Here is a 19,724-nt window from a genome sequence, read left to right on the forward strand (position 1 = left end):
AACTAATTTCTGGTGGGACATGAGTCTGTGTGAAATGATTCTGATGTGAGATTCTTAACAGAGATAGAATTCTAATATGACTGTCAGCAATTCATTACAATTACTTTTGAGGAAGCTGGGAGAAGGAGTTGCTCATTCTTTTCATTTTATGCATCAGCGTGTGTTCGTCATAACATAATATCTTTGTGTGCTCTTCTTGGCTGATACTTTCCTGACGCTATTTTCTCATATGGATGATTAGAACACTCATCACATCCATCACCTATGCAGATATAGTACTCAGGCTATTACTTGTTGTGTGCATCTGCACCTTCTCTCTGACTTTCAGTATTACTGCTTCTTTCTTTGTAGCCGCCACCTGCTCCGTTCTGCCTGTTACTACTGATAATAAGTTCAACACCAGGAACTCATAAAGATGTATGGATGGCAGACATATCTTTCCACATTTCTCCATCAGGTATCGCCTTGGCACTGTCAAAAGCACTATTTTCCTATCTTGTCAGACCATCAGTAACAGCAGCATTCATTACTTGCAACAATTATCTGTACGACTTTTAAAACACACAGATGCTTGCATCCTAGAAAAGGTATTACATATCCTTAACAATCTTAGAGCATTATCCACTCAGAACTCAAATCTGAATTCACTTATGGTTACAGTGATGAGAACAGTGATGATGACTATAAGGCAACAGATTTTTCTAGAATTTCATGACTAGGCTCACTACTTGTCATGACTCTACATTCATGACATTCTAATCAAATTCTGTCTACCAGGTCATGTGTTTACTAATTTAGTTATTGTGACTAAATGTGGCTTTGCTGTGCATATGTTCATGGAAATGTATTAGGCTGACTGCCACTGTGGGCCATTTTAAGTCTAGCTAATTTCCCTTTCTTAGGTGAGAATCAAACTCTGTACTTTGTGTCTGTGAAATAGTCACCTTAACCATTATGCCAATCCCCTAAAAACTTAAAATTCATTTATCCTTTGTTGACTAGGTTAGTCCCAGTAAAATAGTAGCCCCTCTTCAGGGAAGACCCAAGATAGTATTTATTCTACTAAGGGAAATTTGGACAGGACATCAGGGAACTTCCCCTAAACTTTTCAGTAGGTGTTGTGGGATCTTTTACATCCACTTGAAATTCCACCAACAGGCAGATAGACATTCAATTTAACATCTCACCCAAAGGGCAACACACCCAGGAGTGCAGCACCCCCTTATGCTGCACTGATGTGTCAGCAAGTCAACTACCTGATGCAGGAATAGAGCTTACATCCTTAACCACCAAAAGGCAAGTGTGCTACCTGTTGTGCCAATAAGACTAAAGGAAAGAAGGTGTTGAAGAGCACAGGAACTCTACACAGCTACACATCCTATATACATTAGAAGCCTTCTGTACACAGCATGACAAACACTCACAGCAGTCAACCATTGTTGGATTTAAACCACCTACCTATTTAGGTATGCAGTCGAGAGAGCCCACTATCAAAAGCCAGTGCCACAGGATAAGATGTATTAGTTCTTTTTTTTTTTTTTGCTTAGGGGCTTTACAAAAAGGAGAAAAGTAGCAATACATACAACATAACCAAAGTTCAAGGAAACGGGAAGAAATGTTATGCTTCCATCATCCATTGAAACGTACAATTTGTAGAGATTTTTATTTACATAGCAGGTTCCAGGTTTTACATTAATGTATCAGTACATCAAAGCTTTGCTTGCATCTTGCTGCCTGCTTATGTCTTGGTTGATGTGTTACACTCTTTACCTGCTGGGACAGGCTTTGGCTCCCCTCTAAACCATAGTAGGATAAGGCAGGAAGTGCAAATGAATCTGTTAAAGAAATATACATATGAAACTATAAATTATTATATAACTAATGCCAAATGGTTTGAATGAATATAATAGCTTGAATAAATGTGACTAATATATTTTACAAAGTGCTTTCTGTATTAAGTCTTGCATGTTAAAGGAGCTTGCTTGGCTGGTAAACAGACATAATATTTAAATTACTGTTTTAATGAGTGCAATTTTTTGATTGGTGAAAAATGTTGAATTTACTAGAATCTTTTTTTTTTGTTTTTTTGCTGTTATTGATTTCCATGAAGGGTGAGACGGGTTGATGCCGAAGCAGTTTGCAAATGAGAAGTGAAATAAATCATTCACAATTATACTTTTTCATTGTTGTCCATATATCTGCTTTCTGTATCTACTTGTTTTATCAAATAAAGGGAAGCAGGGACTAGATCTGACCCAAACTCTCTGAAAAAGCAATGGATATTAGGCAGAATTCAGCCCTGAATGGGATTTCAGTCCATTTCAGGTCACAGCAATATTTAGATACACAGATACACACACACACACACACACACACACACACACACACACACACACACACACACACACACACACACACACCCATAAGGATAAATTAGCATTGAAAGTCTGACTGCCGTCATGTGTTTGGAATGCAGGATGAAACTGTAGGCTCCAGCAAAACAGCTGTATGCAGATAGGTTGAGAGCATGCAAAGTTTACAAAGAAATCACTTTACTTAGCATACTCTCAAGAATCTAGTGCTGTAAGGAAGCACAGAAACACTTTACCATCCAGTATGCTTTCAAGTTTATTTCATTTTCATGTATAACTCCCACACTTCAAACCAGTCAACACCTTTTGCGGGCTTGCTTCTGTCATATGTTCACACTTCAAGTCTGTATCTTACTTTCTACTGCCACATGTTCTATATCACTGAACTTTAAGCTCTCTTATCAAAATAATTTGTTAGCCCACAAACATTCCAAAATACTGTATCTTAATAATTATCATTTTAGTTGATTTGTCATTACCTATGCCTACGGACCCCAAAGCATAATATGTGGTAGTCGTAATGTCATCCAGAATTTAATGTTGCAGTAATAATTAAGCTGTATTCTTCACCATTCATCACCACTCTTACCTATAAGGCAAAGTAGAATACTCCGTCTACCCCTTGGCTCCATAATTATCACCTAACGCTTTCAGACTATAATAGAGAGAGAGAGAGAGAGAGAGAGAGAGAGAGAGAGAGGAGATAGGACTTTTCAGCATTAAATAGTACAGGATGCTGATATATTTTGCAAACTCAGTCTGCCTGGTTGATTCACGTTAATGCATCAAGGACACAAACATCATGTCATCTAATGGATATTATACAATGACTGGCCATTAACATTCACAAAAGAGCACCTGATTTGTCAGCCCAACCAGCATGCCCATTGTAAATCGAGAATGTACCAATGATAAAAGTCCGTCCGCTGAAGTTTCATTGAGTGCCCAGACTTTTTTTTTTTATTATTATGTGCTAGAAACACATTAGTCTGAATGAAAGATACTACGAAACTGAAATGCGTGTCATCATTTAGTGACTTCATTCCTCATAAAATCTGTTTTCTTTTTCTGACAAAACAATGGGTAACAAAGTCACTAAATAATGACAGGATTTTCAGTTTCCGACTTTCTTTCTTTGAGACAATGCATGCATATTCATATTTTTTTTAAATAAAAGACTGAGAGGTACATACAAGGCCACAAAAAAACACAAGAAGAATCAGGTACATTCTACAAACTAAAACATACCTCATTTTCCTTGCATTTTCCTATCTCTCATGTACTGCTAAACTGTTGGGAGGTTTCTTCAGAAAAATGGCAAGGGAGATGCTTCTTTCTCCACTGCTTGCTTGCTAAACCAGTGATGTACTGCATAAGCCTGGGAATGCAAGTCTCATACACATGTGCAGTACATCGTCAAAGAGCACAATCAGGAAACAACATGGAAGAACACCATGGCACTGTTATACAAATACATTGTTTAAGAAAAGAAAGTCAAGTTTTTCTTAAATAATGTCATTGTATAATTGCAATAACCAACTCAGTGGTGGGGTATATTGAAAATGTATCCACAGTTGGCTTTGTTTAATTACTTGGGCTTTACTCATGTGATTAAACCACACCAGCCATGGGTAAATTTTGATTATACAATGACCCCCCCATTAATATTCCAAAACGTGCACACTGATTGGTCAGCGTGCCTGTTGTAAATCCGACTTATACTAATGGAAAAGGTCTGGTCGCCCGGACTTTTTCCATTAGTATAAGTCTTGATTTTTTTGTGTTTTTGGTAGCAACTGAGAACGGAAGAGCTCCGTTGCTGTAATCTCGCTATGTTAACGAGTTTAACATAGCGAGATATCTTAAAAAAAAAAAAAAGCAACAGAGATCTTCCTTTCTCCGTTGCTTTTTTAAAAGATATCTCGCTATGTTAAACTCATTTAACATAGCGAGATAGCTTTAAAAAAGGGAACGGAGATCTTCTTTTCTCTGTTGCTTTTTTTAAAGCTACCTCTCTATGTTAAACTCTTTTAACATAGCGAGACACTTTTAAAAAAGCAATGGAGATCTTCCTTTCTCCATTGCTTCCACACACAGCTCTGATGTACTGCGTAAGCATACACATGCGCAGTACATCAGAACTGCCACAGAATATCAGACAGCTGTGGAAGGGCAGCACGGAGGCATTATACGAAAAGTAAGTATGTTTTTCTTAAATGATGTCATTGTATAATAGCAATAACCCACTTCTGGTGTGGGTAATGCTGTTACCCGCGTTGTCTTTGTTTGGCCACTCGGGCTTCACCCTCATGACCAAATCACACCAACCATGGGTAAATCCAGCATTAGCCACACCCAGGCGTGGGTTATTGCTTAATATACCACACCCATGTCATCAGTTATTACTATAACAAATCATCTGTGTTACAGTAACAGCGATGGTAAAAAGCATTTTGAGAGGATTCTAATCCCCTACCTATATTGACCACACCCCTGCAGCTTTAAATAATAACTCAGCATCAGTTGAAAGAGAAATCAGCCTTACCCAAAAGATCAGCACACCCAGAGTTAGTATTGCTTCAATGATAGGGCACAGTGAAGCTTTTTGCCACTTTAATGTACCTTTAAAACAACTACACATATCCTTCTCTTTATTTCTTCCACCACTTTAAAATAAAAGAATACCATCCATTTAATTTTCTTATGTTGTCGACCAAATTAAATTTTTATAAACTGGGTGTAGCTGATTTTTGCCTAAATCAATTCAAGTGTTTCAAAACCTCATGTGCAAATTTCAGTCTATACTCACTGTGGCATATACTTTTAACAACCACTGTGTAAATTTAGTTTGGAAAATATAGTTTAGTATCCACTATGTGTAATATAAGTTTCCACAAAGTATGTGTAAGAAAGGAACTGCAGCAACCATCATTTAATATTACTGAACACATCCCTCATATATTAATTTCTCTGTATATGGCAAAATTTCTGCTAGTCTCTGAGATGTCGTTAAATGCATCATGTACACCTCTGTAAAATAAACCTACCCAACCATTATGATATTCAGTAAAGCAGATACAATATCTCCTTTGGTTAGCATCTGGCAAACACCTTATTGGAAACAATTTCAGTTGTCTCTATAGCCATTGTTTTTGTATGTCTATGAATAAAAGAAATGAATAAAAGAAATGTATTCCCTTCTAACAAAGTAGCTTAAAAGCATGAGCATTTCCCAAATCCATGACAATCCTTTGTATTCTGTCTCTGCTCAACAGGGGCACAGGAAAATAACTTTCTTGGGTGGAGTAAGCCAGGGAACCTTGTTGGCTAGGCCTACATAGGCCCTTGGGCTGATAGCCTAGTACCTACCTATGAACCTATGAACATACTGGTATGATTCTATCTCTAAAATGTGTAGCTTTTCACCTGTCTGTGTATATATTCACTAACCTATAGACTTTCCTTCTTCAAAAATGAAAACCAGTAAGCTTTCTGGTTTGGCATAGATTGCAGTGCATGAAACTACCACCATTTCTCGCTTTGTAGCTTGCAATGGCTTGAAAGCAACTAGTATTTGCTCTTAATTCAACTGAAATTGTCCATAGACTGCTTAGTAACTCCAACTGCCCATTACTTGGTCAATTTCTCAAATATACTAACCATGTTGTAGTTAGTTAATAGGCTATTATCCATACACTGTTCCAAGAACAGATTTGATGATCCCCGTTTCCCTGTCAATACTGGAAAATTCTAGAACAGGCATCTCACTCCACAGAAAAATTCTTCCAAGTATTCATTCCTATGTTTGTATCACTACAGTCTCCACACTGCCAGGACATGTCTTTGTGGATTTACTTGAAAACTCATTGTTTTCAGATGGACATTCTAATCAAAATTAGAATTTTATAATTTTTCCTGCTACAATATCTATACTTTTTGTCTGATGTTTAATATAGAAGTAAACCTAGTAGCATTCTGTTAAAGTGTAAAGGTCAAACATCTTGAATATCTTATCTGAGAGTCTGAAAAGGTGATATTGATACAGACTGTTAGCTTGGTTCCCATATCAAGTGCTTCCTTTCACATTCCAGTCCTGATGTCACATTGTATCATCAGAGGGTGCTGCATTTCTGTGGTGTCATTACTCAGATTAGATAGCAAACTAAAGCCCCATCTACCTGAGATGGCATTAACTTACATCTATATAAGAGTTTGCTTGGCACTTCTTGAAATATGCTGGGAATTTTCTGAAGTACTTAGGCCAGATTTCCTTTACCTATCTAAATAAAGCATTATATGGTCTCTGATACTATACTAAAATCTAGAGGGAATAGCAAATTCCTTAAAACAAAATACAATAAAACAAAAAATGAAATTTTAATTGAAGCTTTTCTACAATGACTCCAACAAAAAGAACACTGACTGGTTGACCTTCTTAGCCATTAAATGTTGTTGCTGTGTCTTTTGGCTTTTCCCGGTTAGGGGTCGCCACAGTTGAACTCTGGTCCTCTAATGATTGACAGTAGATTTTTACGTGCTGAGTTGCCAGCACTGATGCACAACCTTCAATGAAGGTACGCCCATTCACGCATGTCTCCACACAGAAGATGCTCTAGCTGAGAATCGAACAGGACAACGTCTTACTGTGAGGCGACAACGCTACCACAGCACCACCACCGCTTCTTAGTCATTAAATGTAAATAAATAAAACAAAAAGTTAAATATAGCAGACGACAATAACATTACACTTCAGAAATATATAATGGATAACATTTTACACAGAAAAACTGAAGTAACAGAACATCTTGGCAGGCTTTCTACAGTTTAAGCTACACACACACACACACACACACACACACACACACACACACACACATATATATATATATATATATATATATATATATATATATATATATATATATATATATATACATATACATATGCATACATATATACTGTATAGGTAGATAGGATCTACTTTTAAATACTGTAATTTAAGAATCCCAAAGACCAAATACTGAGACAAGAATCACAAAACTTAACATGCCGAACTGCATACGTTTTCCCAAGGCACGAAAACACTTGCCCAACACAACATTAAAACACACCACATCTAAAACACACCTAACTGGGGTGCTGCACCCCCACACCTCCCTAACTATATATACCAACTCTAGGAAAACACTACAGTGGAGAAAGGGCATAATTCCCCACATTGGGCAAGTGTTTACTTGCCCTAGGAAAACGTATGCGGTAAGTCATTTTAAGTTTTGTGATTCTCTTCCCAGCATTTTAGTATTCATGAATCTGAGGTTTTGATATTACAAAGTAGATTCATATATATATATATATATATATATATATATATATATATATATATATATATATATATATATATATATACATACATAGAGCTATATAGATATATAAATATACATATATACATCTCTCTCTCTCTCTCTCTCTCTCTATATATATATATATATATATATATATATATATATAAAATCTCAAAAAAGGATTCAGAAAAACTAGTAAGTGCACCAAATATGTAATTAAAACAAAAAAATGGAAACACTAGTTCATAAAATATAGAAAAAGAACAAAAACATAAAAAATCATTTTCAAAAAAACAAAAAGGAAGACCACAACAAAAGAAGTTAAGCATTTCTTTCTTGAATTTCATAGTGAACTTCTTCAGATGACTTTGTGTAATCTAAAAAACAAAAACCCTGAAGTTGTAACAAGTGTTTGCATGCTTAGCTATTGATAATTGAAGGTTCACAAATCAATAGAAAAGTCCCAACACATTCTGTGATGGTGCACCATTCCTAACACTGCAATTATTGTACATATATTTCTTATAGAATGTTTCAGTGTTGTATGAAACATGTTGGTAAATGAATTTGGGCAAAATAAAAAAAAAGATTTACATGTGAATCTGAAGGCATGGCCTACTTAGCTACCTGTGAATCTCATGATTCATTTTACATAGATAAAACCACAAGAAAATTATAATCTAGAATTTATGAACACATTTCAGCTATTAAAAACAAACATTTTAACAATGCTTTAGCTAAACATACAAACACTTATAACAACTTTAGGAAGTTTTTTCCTTTTGTTAAAGTATATTGTGTATGGACTATTTGTTTCTTGACACCAACAATTTGCTCAAGTCTAAATAAGTGAATTGGCAAATTTTATCGTCAGTGGATACATTTCCAGGATTAAATGATTACGTAAATATTAAATATTTATTAAAGGCTCAGATAGTCTAATTAGTCTTTATAGCAAATACATTATTTTAAAACATTTTTTTGTTTTACTTCTGTCTGAATACTGGATGAATTGTTTATTAACTCTGACATGAATTGAACACCAGTTGTTTAGTCAAATGACTTTTACTACGTATTTAAATTGTTTACACAAAGACCATCATTAGTTCTGAAGAAGTTTTGTATTGGAATTAAAGAATTAAAGCACTTAACTTAAAACATCTTTTTTATAGTCTTCCTTTTTGTTTTTTTAGTTTTCTTTTAATTTTTATTTTATACCAAATACGTATATAACTCTATGACTAGGTAGTACTAGAACAAGAATGGTTAACCAGGTCTAAAAGAGTTCAGAGAAGTAATATTTCATTAAGCTAGAAATCAACTTTAATTAAATTAATATAGTTGAATAAAACTTTTTTCAGGTTATACAAGTTTTATAGTTTTTTAGCATGTCTCCATTTTGGGCCATGGTACAGTTAGTTACTACTTTTTTTTATAAGTTCATAGGTTGGTACTAGGCTATCGGCCCTAGGGCCTATACAAGCCTAGCCATAACAATTCCCTGGCTATTTCTTCCTACACTATTTACTTTTGGTTCTTTGTACAGGTTTTCTTTTTTTGTGGATGATGTTTGCAATATTGTATTAAATTTTCAAAAAAGTCCTAGCAGGCTTCAGTGTTCTGAGAGTTCAGTAGAAACCATTTTAAGGCTAGCACCATTAACCATAAACAAGTAATGTCAGAGGAGTTAATATGAAGCTTGATGAAGACTGAACTTATCCTTCAATAAAATATCAGATTTTGCTTGTTATTGTGTTTGTGTGAGTGTGTTTTATCTTTGTGTATGGATATGTATTTATATATGATGTTTGCTTGCTTGTGTGTGAGGGGGATAGATTTTTCATATTTTGTTGGGAAAGCAAACTTTGGTAGAATTATGAACAGCGGAATGTTAGCTAGGATATTTTAGGCGACTTTGTACATTGGCAAGTGTATGTACATGGAGAGGAACTATATCAATTCAGAACATGAGGACAAGGCTGCACCTAAATGATGGTGCATATGGAGCTTTACTGTCTCAAGTACCCCCGCATGTTTATAGTGGTTTGACCTGTGTAGGCAAGATGTTTGTTAGCTAGGTCAGTATTGTTACTCTTTGTTCATATTGTGTTTTCCAACACTGCTGTATACAACCCATTTAGTCTATAATAAAATAACAGTTTACTGTGAACGTTTGTATGACATAGTAAACAACCCTCAGTTGCAACAGAAATTTTAAAGCACCATGGATGAGATAAAAGGCTTTACAATTCTGATTGTTTATTAAAATCCAAAAGGAATACATTAACTTACAGTAAGATCACAGTGTAAAACAATTACTTGTAATCCTGATTGTAAATTGCGTGCCCACTGAAATTCTGAGAATCAGAAGTGCTATCTTCAAAAGCGTGTAACTTAATGTTTTAATTAGCTAGACTGTATCTGAAGTCAGAAATTTTGGTTCTTTGTGGTATCTCCTTATACAATGGGATTTGTTAGTTTCAGAGGCAGCGTATATATAAATAAGAGTTTTGAGGGACACATCTCCTATGTTGGGGGTGTACAGGGGATAATCTGCTTATAAAAATGCTTTAATAGTGCAACAACAAGTTTCAAAATTTACCGTTACATGTTGGAATTGCACTTTAATTTTTTAAGTGTTAGGACTTGACAGTATCCATCTCACATATCAAATAGGGACCCCAATTTAAATGGTTAGAATTTTTACTTACTAAGCTGAAATCATCTTTCTGAACCAGACTTTTACCCCCCCCCCACCTCAAAAAATGGCAGCTGAGGAATTCCTTGATTTTACCATTTTCTGTATTTTACCAGTACTAATTTGCTGATTGGCATGCTTTGCTGATAGATTCAGTGATCTGACTATAGCTTCTAAGGACTTAAAAAATGTACTACAGAGGTCCGTGCATGAGTCTAGCCAAGAGTTTCCTATTTAGAAATAGAAACCTCCTTTATTTAAACTGCTTGTATAACAGACATGCTTAACATAGAGTTTAATCCCCCTTCTATGTTTTTAGAATTATTAGGGATATTTATAACTAAATGCTGCTGTTATTACATCTACATTTATGGTTCTTTACTATTGCCATTACTGCTTAATCTATAACTTAATAAGTTTTGCACTTGTAAGTACATACTTCAGCTTTTAACAAATGTCTCTTGAGTCATGTTAGCCAATTCAGATAGATGCTGAAGAAGTTTTTCCTTTGAAAAATGTAATAAAGGGAAAATAAAGCTTACAAGCTCATATTCCACTGCTACATTTTTCAGTGAGTGATGATTGAAATTTATATACTGGGTCAGCTCTTTGTATTTTTTTTTTCAATTTAATCTCTTCTGATAGTCTATCTAATGATATGCTTGCTATAAGTGATACTAGATGTGGTCTAATGTTCATATTTACCTTCTGGCACTTGATAAATTGCACAGAGCTATAGAAACAATAATGCATACATTGTTCTTTGTGCATAATACAATACATGGCAGTTGTAATCTGAGCTTGTGACTGACCTTGTAATAATGTGCTTTTGTTTGGAAAATTACCTTATTTTCTCTGCATGATGGTGACCTGTTGTGTGTGATGTAGAAATAATTTCCCATAAAATTGCTTGAGAATGCAGAAGTCCAAATAGTTATCTGTCCAAGCTATCTTGAAAATTGTGTGATTATGGCCAAAAATATTTTTGAATTATCCTAGTCCTGGTAGCAGTTACTTCATAAATGTAAGGCTAATGTGTACCTTGGGCCTCTACAAAGCAAAACTGAAAATTCTGACACTTTGAACAACTTATTTATTACCATGCATTCTGTAAAAATAATGTATTTATGTGTCATTTCTTCTGCCAAAACCCAAGTACTGAAATTATACAAATTCAAGCACTATACATCAAAAAATGACGCATTCTCTAAATTTGAGTGAGAAAGTAAAAAGACAAATAAATCTGGTGAAAAGATATTTATCTACTTAATATTCTCCAAACAGTACCAACATGGGAGGTTATTTATTCTGAGTAGCAGGTGGTATGGAGGACATCATTTCTCCAAACATACAAGACTGCTGGAGGATGATACACATGAAATGCATGCTTGAGACAAATGTCCGTGTGTAATCTTCCGGTTACATTTTTGCATTCATGGCAGAATATTCTATGTATTTCTAAAAAGCACCAACTCATTCTGAAATGTATTTTGAGGGTCTTTGGGGGTTAGTAATGTTTTGGTCACCCTTGTAATGTTTTTAGAGTCATACCTTGCTCTGATCAGAGATGGTGAATTAAGAAAGAAAGAAAAAAAAGCAAAGAACAAAAGGAAACGTATGACAGCAATCAAGTTAAGGTGTATTTTCCTGCAACTCGTTACACCATTAATACTTCAGAACTTATTTCTGCATCACAAAAATGAAACACTATGTTGATAGTTTTCAGTAAATTCTGAACGGTTTGAACTTTGCATCTCGCAGTTACCACACAGCAAACTGCGATGTGTGACTTTTTCTGTGATTCTGTGTTTATAGTTTTATTACAAACCTCTGTTTAAGTTTTTTTGGGGCTTGGTTTAGTAGTTTGTCAAGAAGACTGTTTTGTGTTCCCCAATGCTATTATTTTCTAGCAGTGCTTGTGTGTACTTTTCCCTCTAACTAACATGTATGACAAAACTCTGGATTTAAGAAGTGAACTTCATGAAGTCACAAAATTACCTCACACAGGACACCCACCCCAAATGTGTTTGTTTGGGGATCTGTCATCTCAATGAAGAATGCTCCACATGTTCTGATTTTGGGGCCAGAGCTCTTTCCATCCAGTGGCTGAATCATACTTTGAAGGAGTCCAATCACCCTTCCTACAAGAGAGGTCTTTTTATCACATCTCTATACAGCATTCGATGGCCTCTTTCCTAAGGTCAGTATGGTTATTAAGTAGCCTTTCTAAAGATTCAGCTAGGGGTCCTTCCTGCACTGCCCACTGTTAGGGAGGCAAATGCAACCTTCAGATCTGGTGGCAGTGGGTTTATGTGCTCCTAGGGATTACTTGTGTCAGAGCCAAAAGACTGGGCTACTTTGACTCTGACAGTATCTCTTACCCAAATGACTATGATGGCATTGGATCTTAGCACATCCCCATGCCAAGAGGTTGGCACCAGTGTCAGGGGTTCTGGATCAACTCCAATACTTTTGCATTCTTCCTTTCCATTCCTCTTGGTCCTTCAGCCTCAACAGCCCTACTGTGGTGTCAGTTTCACAGTCGAGCCAGATTGGGCCTCGAAATGTGCCTTTGTAGAGGTCTTCTAATCCCAAAGGTGTTGCTTTGGGACCCCTCTCAGCTTCAGCCTTTGAAGCTTTCGAGAAAGTTCTTTCTAAGTCTAGACAGCATATACTTGGAGCTATCCCATCACTTGCTGATTCTTCGGCTTCCCTAACTCCTCCTCCTCCTGCTGCCATGGTATAGTCAGCACCCAGAGGTCTCAATACAATCCATGTTGTGGATTGACCATCTGCTTCAGAGGTACATAAGGAGCATGCATGCAAAAGGAGGTACCTCAAATCCCCTGAGGAGTCCCTCACTGAGGATACTGATTTTGATGAACGGGAGGGTTCCCCTAGATCCCACCTAGATGATATTTCATTTTTGGTGATATTCTAGAATTGTTGAGACAAAAAGGGGGGTAGTCCACTGACATCCCCCAAAGGAGTAATCAATATTCCTTTAAGGCCTCAGGGCTGACGGTCTACTTCTTGGGTAGTCCCTCCTGCTAAAAAAAGTATGGATTTTGTTTTGCAAGAGGCTTGTAAGGATCCATACATGGTTGAACTAATTCCCTAAAAGCCAGGCAAGATGTCTCCTCAAAGGACAAGCCATTTTGGAGCACAGATCCTGTGGTAGATTACACTGGAGTAGTAGCGGTCCCAAAGAAAGCACTTTCACAGGAGATCTCTACTGTCCATCCCCCTAACTGGGAGGCCAGGTCACTGGACAGGTTTGGAAAGTGAGTTTATGCTTCAGCTGCCTTTGCTTTAAGGCTGCTGAACTACTTAGCTCATTTAACATGTTTTCAGAGTGACTTGATGAAGGAACATACCTTTCGAGGCCCATAAAACAGTGGATATGTAGTTGACTATCCTACAATCCCTCTCAAATGTGTCCTTGCACCTATTATCCAATGCATCTGATGGCTCATTGGGAGCAGCTGAAACAGCATTGATATTTGTCAGCACACCTGGATGAAACTTTTAAGATTTTCAGACATTTTAAGAACACCTTTATCAATGCCTTTTATGATGGGTCTAGCCTCTTTGTACCAAAGGTGAAGGAAAGGCTGCCTGGAAATGAGCAGGATTGTAAGACCCTGTCAGCCATCGAGATCTGCTGTTCAGCCTCCCAAAAACCTTCTCAAAAAACAAAGTGGGGTTAAGAAGCTCTAGTTCATTAAATCACAGGGTTTTAGACCTGACACTTCTAGTGACAGGGCCATCAGAGACACAAAGGGAATAATAACAATGGACATTGCACTCATGGCAGAGGCTGTCAACAGAAACAGGGGTTTTGGGTCTCCTTCTTTGATAAATCCTTCCAGTGCTCTTGAGGGATGCCTGGCTGCTGTACTCTGGAGGCAGTCAGGGTGTGCTTGACTCTGCATCTCTCAGCCCTGACAGACATCACCCAAGATACATTGGTGCAGAGAATCATAACCAGAAGTTACACTATCCACTTTCTTTTTCTTCCCTTCAACTCAAAAAGACTTCCCTGTGTCCCACCCTCATGATGGAAGACCGTAGCACAAGAAATAAGAAAGCTGTTAGAAAATCAGATCATCCGGGAGGTCCCACCAGTTCAACAAAGATTTGGATTCTATTCAAGGTTCTTTTTCATCTCAAAGAAAAACAGGAATCTCAGGCTCATACTGGACCTCAGCTAAATAAACCAGTATACAAAACAGATGAAATTCAGGATGGCCAGGATGGTCAAGGCTGCACCAGCTTTGTAACTATCTAAGACTTATGAGCAATAGAGTTCATTGGGTCCTATCTGGATACAACCTTACAAATAGCTAAACTTCCAGAGTCAAGAATGTTAACCCTCTGGCAACAAGCATCAACAGTTCTTTCCCATCTATAACCCCCAGCCAGGTGCATCCTGTATCTAATAAGACCCGTGGTAGACATCATTACTCTCACCCCTCATGTCAGATTCTGCATACAAGTATTACAATGGACTCATACAGTTCAGTGGTTAATGCTATACCAACCCATACATTTTCCCCTTTGTCTCACCAGTATATACTGACATGTTCAGTAGTGGTTGAACTCCTGTCTGGTTTCCCAGGGTTGCCTATTTATTCTACTGCACTGTTAAGCCACAGCAACTATGTATGCTTTTCAAATGTGGTGGGCGGCATGTCATGTGAAAGACAATTCAAGGCACATGGTCTACCTCAGAGGCCAGCCTCCACATCATTGTTCTGGAAATGAGAATGATCCGCCTTACATTGCAGGCTTTCCAGGACTCTCACTCTAGGGGTGTGATTTGATCCAGACAGACAACATGTTGGTAGTGTGGTACATCAACACACAGGGAGGAGCATGTTCAAACAGATGATACCAAGAAGCCATGGAGGTTTGGATGAGGTGATGTATTACCAACACTTTCTGGTGGCAAAGCACATCCCAGTAAAAAGCAATGTCTTACAGGACAAGCTGAACAGGTTCATTCTTTTGCCTCATGAGTGGCTTCTCAATCAAGTCATGGCAGCACAGATTTTCAGCTACTGGGCCAAGCATGCTGCAATCAGTTTGTGACCTCTTCCAACTCCAACAGCAGCAGTTATTTTCTCCTGATTTCTCAGGAGGAAGAGTCACCAAGGGAAGCTCTTGTCCACATTTGGTACCCGGGTCTCCTATATGCCTATCTGCCCACTCCCCTGACATTGAAATTTCTTCAGAAGGGCATGTGATGCAAGCTGAAGTTGCTGCTCATTGCTCCATTTTTGGCCTTAACTGATATGGTTTCCCTATCTGTGGCTTGACTTGATAAACCTGCCTTGGGTGCTGGATCATATTCCAGACCTCATTTCTCACCCATCAAGTAAGCCTCACTCAGACATAGCAGTCAGAAAATTAACTGCATGGCTTCTCCAGTTCCAGTGATGAGTAGACAGTCCAGGCTTTCATTTTAGGTGCTGCATATCCTTCTGTCCTCTCCAAAACCTTCCAGCAGAGAGGTTTATTGAAGTAAATGTAAAAGATTTTCTGTACTGGCTTTTAACAGGGGTGTGGATTTTGTTTGAGGCCAAGTAAAAATAAGAACCACAGTAAAGCAGAAGCACATACAAAAAACTTAGAAAACAATAAAAATAGACTCTATAACATACCATAAAAGATAGTGACGTAGAGAGTGATGAGAGTTTTTACTCTTGTACATCAGATAATGAAGACATTATTAATGCATATAGTACTTTTGATACGAGTATGCTAAAATCTAATAGCTCTTCTCTACCTAAAGAAAATGATGAGAAGAAGAAATTTGTTGTGTTAAAAATTAATGTTAAAGAAAACTAATGCTTTTTTTAAAACAAACACATCACACTAATTTTTATAAAAAATAGAATGGAATAAATTACGAGCACTTAGTAAGAACAACATTTTCAAGTTTTCAGAGCCCAGGGAAAATTGAAAACTGGAAATACTTAAAATGCTTGTGATTATTAATGAATGTCTGAAACATCTTGATAATAAAAATGCATATCTTGGAGATTAATGTAGCTATGTGAAGAAAGCTTTACTTAATCTATATTAATAAGGTGTTAAGAGGTATTATTTTACAAAATTTGATGTTGACCCATGTTTAACTAGATAAACAACAAGCCAAAAGAAAAGATGGCAAGATTTTTGTGTGTCATTATAATTTTATTAAATTTAGATAACCCCCTAGCCTCATATTGTGTTTTACTGGCTTTTTCTGAGTGATTGTACTAAAACTCATATGTATTAGAGATGGCAGAATTTTTGTTTTAAGAATATATTTTGAATATAATGGTAAATTATAAACAGTTAAATGCTAATTTATTTATGGGGATGTTTGAAAATGAATTTATATATAAGTCACATTTTTTTAATACATATATTATATTATATTATAGATTTTACTATCTTATTTTTTTATTTGTAAAGATGGTTTATGAAATCTCTGGACAATACAGGAATTAAATATTAATCAAATAATAATTTAGTTTAAATTTAGTGATGTACAGATAGGTTCTACTTGATATTTTCTTAAAAGGTGTTAATAATCATCTAATACATACTTAGTATTCAGAAAAATTTGATGAAATTAGTTGAAAATGTGTGGAAGTAGTTGCCATCCGAACATACTTTTAAGAGCCTTCCCTTTGCATCCCTTTGGAGAATTTAAGAGAAAAAAAGATTATGTTAATATGCTAATTTATGAGGAGGAGTCTTTGAAAGTGTGGTTAATTAATTTATTAATAGGATGTCACTGCAATTAAGAATAGTCTTATAAAGTATTTAAGTGTTTAAAGAGAGTTTCAATAAAATATTATGATATAAAATATATAAAATATATACATATATTAAACAGAAAATGAAAAAATATTTTTTTTGTGAAAAAATATACAAATTTCTCTGGTATTATAAATTAATTAATTAAACAGTATTGGAATGTTAAAAAAAAATGTTTTGTAAAAATATAAAAAATATGTTTTCATATAAAAAGCTAAAAAAAGGGAAAATTTTTAAAGATTTTTTTTTAAATAACATCTTTAAACAAAACAATAACATAAAAGCTAAGGTAGGAACTTTCTCCCCATGTGGAAGTTGCTCAGTGTGCAAACATATAGTAACTGAAGTAAGAAAAAAAAATTCAAAAAATCATTGCTAAATAGGCCTGTACCCCTGTAGAAAGGATTAATTTATTTTATGTTATTTTGCAAAAATTATAAATACAAAAAACAAAGAACACGAAGACAACAGAATAAAAGAGAGAGAGAAAATGTAGAACATGTGATGAATAGAACAAAAAGCTAACTAGTCCCATTTGATATAATTTTTGTTTATTGCATGTATGGGGATGCATGATAGTTGTAGGAGCACAGCACACTGATGTGCATTATCAAAATTTATCAAAATTTCAAAAATTTGCTAAGACAGAAGGAATCTATTTTGGAAGTCCGTATGGGTTTGAAAGTTCCGTATAAAAAGGCAAGGAATATTGAATGCAAATTTTAATTTAAATTTTAAATTTTTTTATTAAAAATTTAATTTACAATAATTTAATTGTTTATAAATAAGTTTATAAGTATATATAAAGTGTTTTTTTTTTATTTTTTGTTAATTACTGGTTGGTTGGCTGTTTGTTGGGCTAGAGAGACTGATTGAGATTTGTATATTGAATTATCCTTACTTTATCTAATCAGACAGACTCAGTAGAGTTGACTCATCATTGTTCTCAAGTGTTATTTGTACTATTGGTTCTTTTCCTGTTGTTTTTTTCAATACCATAAAAGAACTTCAGTAAAACAAAACAGCAAAGCTTATGGGCTCACAGAAGACCCTTCCTCAGTGCCAAGTACAATCTACAAGAATATTTCCCTTAAATAATCATTGTAAAAATAGCACAGCCAATAAGATCTCAGTATCAATAAAGCAATTAAACCATCGTACAATGTAAAGAAACAGGACAAAAAGGTATCTGTTTAAGAATGATTGTTTATGATTATGTACTGGTTTAGAGTCACAGTCTGATTAATACCTGGAAGACAGTCAGTTTGTAAAAGCAGAATCCATTCATATTTCTTAAGTTCAAGCTTATTATTCAACTCTCTCCCACTCATACTTCTAATAATACTTCTAATAACAGTGGGGGTAATTCATTAACGCTTACATGGAGCTAATCACTGTGTAAGCATGGTGCTGTGTCCTGAACATGGAGTTCGGAGGTGGAGTGACCCAGGAAGCAAGACTGGGGGTGTGCACGTGCCTCCCAGAACTCTCCTGCCACGGATGCGATTGTGCAATGTAAATCACCTCATTTGCTGGTGAAAACCATGCAAATGAGGCAATTTACTGATCCAGGAAGCAGACAGGCATCAGTGCAGCAGCTGTGTCTGCATTACAAATGTATGCAGACAGTAACCATGTACAGGAGTGTAAAAAAAAAAAAAAACGGGGCTGTGACAACTAAAAGTAATGCATGTATTAAATGCATTAGGCATGCCAATGGCCAGAACTATGGCCATTGGCATGTCTGACTGATGCAAAATATAGAAAATCAAAAGTTTCTTTTTGGGCACATATGCCATGTTTAAGCAGAGGCACCCAAACATGCGATCTTGCAAAGAATAAAATAAAATTAGTAAAAGGAAAGTAATAAAGGTAAAATGAATTTCCCCATTATACTGGCTAGCATGGCAGGTTATATTGGTTGCTAAGGACATGGGCTCTCATGTAGTGCTGTAACTAGGGTATACGGAATTAGGTGTATGCAAATGAGCTAAGTTTACTGAATAGCAAAATGGGCCACCATGTCTGCAGGTACCTAACCATGTAGGGGCTACAACATGTTGGTGTAGGCAGAAGAAGCAACTGACATGAAAAGGGGGTGTATCATGCATTGTGTAAGCACATTGGAGCTCTGTGGCTTCTGTATGCACTCAGCTAAGCACAGCTAAGCAAGGAGGGTGTCTGGGGCTGCTTAGCTGTGCTTAGCTGGTGAGAGAAATGCTGAGCGCGCTCATGTACAGGGGAGGGCCCTTTCTGCTCAGCAGTGTTTATACTAGCTCCACTGGTTAAAATTGGAGGAAATTGGAAAAAAATTAAAAGGAAATAGCAGACAAAAGGCAATCAACTATAAATGACTAATAAGGCCTCTGCCAGTCACAGTGGCCCATTCAAATCACTCAGTAATGTAGCTGGCAGGTGGAATATATCATAGTCAGCCAATCATACAGGCTGCATCTGCAGCACATCAGTATTAAGTATGCAGACACCCATCAATGTGAT

At 36.1% G+C, this 19,724-nt stretch overlaps 1 protein-coding gene across 2 annotated transcripts in view; it reads left to right on the forward strand.

Annotated features, from left to right (window-relative positions):
• CCDC68 (coiled-coil domain containing 68) overlaps positions 1 to 19,724 on the forward strand; it is a 1,130,692-nt gene that overhangs the window by 70,482 nt on the left and 1,040,486 nt on the right. The gene's annotated exons all lie outside the window — the stretch shown is intronic.

The sequence above is a fragment of the Protopterus annectens genome, chromosome 1.part1 (assembly GCF_019279795.1).
Source record: "Protopterus annectens isolate FY-2018-M chromosome 1.part1, PAN1.0, whole genome shotgun sequence".
NCBI classification, from domain to species: Eukaryota; Metazoa; Chordata; order Ceratodontiformes; family Protopteridae; genus Protopterus; species Protopterus annectens.